Below are 3,238 nucleotides of genomic sequence, written 5' to 3'. Positions count from 1 at the left end.
TCTCAGCACACTTATGACCTTTAGTGTATTTGCTATCACAACTGTAACAAAGCCCTTTTGCTCTTTTTTCTTCCAATTGTTGTGGTGTCAACCTTATAGGTTGTGGAAGACTAGGGGCAACAACACTTCCGTCTTTATAGTTGTGAGTGGTATGCTTCCTGGTTGCCATAATTTTTCTTTCCATTTTTCTTGCTAACCTGAATGCCTTCTCTAATGAATCAGGTTCCCAAAGGCAAACATCATGTTGGATATTATCCTTTAAAGACCCTATGAACACATCAATCCTATGCTCCTCTGGAATATCTTTTACCCTTATGTTCAATTTTTGGAACTCCTCAATGTGCTCCATTATTGAACCCTTTTGTTTGAGACTTATCAATTGGCTAAAAAAAGTGTTGCTTTTTGTATCCTCATAATGTGCTATCAATTCTTCCGTAAAAATTGCCCAAGTGATAAATTGTTTACGAGAGCAAAGCCATTGATACCATACAAACTGATTTGGTTCCAAATATAAAGTTGCCATACGTACCTTTTGTGTGTTTTGCACATTATTGAGATCGAAGAATTGCTCCATCTGTAATATCCATGTGGCGGGATCCTTGCCATCAAACTTCCTCATATCGATTTTTGAAATATGGTGAGTCTTTGATCCAACATTAGAGTCTATGGAATCATGATTAACATTTCTTTTGTTCTCATCATGAGTTTCCTTTAGTACCCTTTCACCATTAGTGACCATTTCTTGTAGCAACTTATTCATATTTATCTTCAATTCTTCCATCTTATCATCCATGCCATCAATTTTAGCATCCATGCCATTCACCTTAGTTTCCATGCCATCCATCTTAGCTTCTACGCCTTTCTTTAAACAATCCATCTTAGCTTCTACACCTTTCTTTAAACCATCCATATTAGCTTCTACATCTTTCCTTAAACCATCCATCTTAGATTTTGTTGTTTTTTGTCCAAGTGACACTTGTTGCACTTGTTCTTGTAATTTTGATATATCATATAGCATTTCTTCTTCTTCTTCATGAGTCATGCTAGAGCTTTCAGGTTCCTTACTAGGTGTTTGCATTTTCTTTCCTCGAGGCATCAGTTACCGATAATAATGCTCTACTAGCCCTTTGAATTCCTTCAAAATAAATTTTCAAACCACTCTTAAGCAAAAATTTAAAAGAATCTACACACCTTTTTTTCACTTTGTAGGAGCTCGATATTGCCTCTGATGTATCTCTGTACTTTCAGATCATCTAGTTCTGAAATTGCAACCTATGGTAGCCCTCTATGTCCTCTTTCCAATGCCACCAGTCTGATCCAATTTGGATTCTCCAAGGAAGAGTTATGCAAAATCTCCCATAGTGACCTGATTATAGACTAGTTCAGTAGAGTGAACTTGTACGACGTGCCACGAGTCACTGTTTCATCCTTTGGCTCTGAAAAATATATACAAGAAACTATAGTCTGTCCTCTTTCTGCGCCTTTTTATGAAATTTCAATCCAATTCTTAGGGAAAACGTTATGATGATTTTCCCCAGGTCACCTGTTTGGAATGTAATTCAGGAGTCTGCAAAAAGACCAACTTCCTTAGATCATCTCTCTGCAAATATAGCACAAAGATATCTGAACTTCGGACCTGAGATTCAATGCGATGTCTTCTCAAATGGGTTTTTTTTTTTAGCTTCTGAAACATCGTAGAAAAAAAGTTATAGCGAAAACGCCATGATGACCTGTTTGGAGCAGCGAAACCCTGGAATCCAAAGCTCTGATACCAAATGTTATGAAACCAGCTCAAGAAAAGATAGAAAAGATAGATCAACGTCTTAGAATTCAGCCTCTTCGAGGGGGCAACCTCCTTTACATTACATAAATGAACAATTCTTGGATGATTCAAATGACAAAACCTCCTTTCTATATATAGGAGTCTAAGGAGTCACAATATAACCCAGCCGACCTAACAATAATAATATAAAGCCACAAAAATAACAATAGAGGGATTCTATGGGGCATAGTAATAACAATATGGGGGCAATAGGGGCACAACAATAATGGGGTAATCACTAGTATTATAGGGACCCAACAGAGAAGCATATAACTTCTCCTTGATCAATAATATTTTGGTAACCATATTGGGGAATTATTAGTTCCCTTGTTATCTCACATTTGTTTTGAATTCATGACTATTCAATCTTTTGAATAGTCTAATCTTGTATTTTGTTTGCTTGACCAGACTAGCATTTCTCATTCATTGCTCAATTTTATCCTTAGAAACACTACTTCTAATGAAGAGTGTGCTCGAAATTAGGAAATAATATCATAATATATTCAATTGCAAGAATAACTAGAAGAATTTCAAAGGAAAATTCATGAATGTGAAAACCTAGCTTAAAGATAATTGTTCATCCATATCTCTCATTGATCTTCTTTCAATATGATAAATGACCATTCGTTTTAACTAAAAACCTGTTCTTGTTCCATAATTTAATGATCAAAGTCACATTGCTAATTCTTTAATCCATTACATATTATACAATTCCCATACTATTGATCAATTAAATCAATATTGGGCTACGATTGGATGGGAATTGAAATTGCTAACAAGAAAAAAGTCATAATCAATCAACAATTAGAATGTGAATGCCAACACATACATGCCCCTCGCCAATGATCTTCATATGAGTAGTAAATCTTGATCCTCTAGACATATCAGAGGTGAAAGTCCTGAATATATTTTTATTGATGAAATTCAAAGACATAAAGTTATCTTAGAAGTCGAAGCTTGACATTGATTATTGCAAAGTGTAACTAACTCTTCTAGGACTACCTCTATTCCAAAGTGCATAACGTCTCGAACTCAAGTGAAATCCTCCTCTTGACCCAGGGGTACATAGCCTCTAAATATTTCTCATGAGGTTCAAGTTCAATTACCACTCCAAATATCTCTATTGGGTCAATTATTCATCTTTCACTCCTTATCTGTCAACCACCAATCATGCGAAGGTCATTAATAGATATAAATTGTTTCAATTCAAAGAAGATCTTAATAATATCCCTTTGCATGTGCAATCCCATTTAAACTTGGCACCCATAAATATGCCTCTTCCAAAATTTAAATACCATTTACATAATTTCTCAACCGACTTAACCATCATTATGAACAAGAATTAATTATTTTCTAATGCTTGCCACAATATTTGGGAAAGTGATAACGACACATTCATGTAGTTATTTGTGAATT

The sequence above is a fragment of the Pinus tabuliformis genome, chromosome 4_2 (assembly GCF_031772625.1).
Source record: "Pinus tabuliformis cultivar Carrire ecotype Pingquan chromosome 4_2, CPIR1, whole genome shotgun sequence".
Taxonomy (NCBI): Eukaryota; Viridiplantae; Streptophyta; class Pinopsida; order Pinales; family Pinaceae; genus Pinus; species Pinus tabuliformis.
This window is presented reverse-complemented; position numbering follows the sequence as displayed.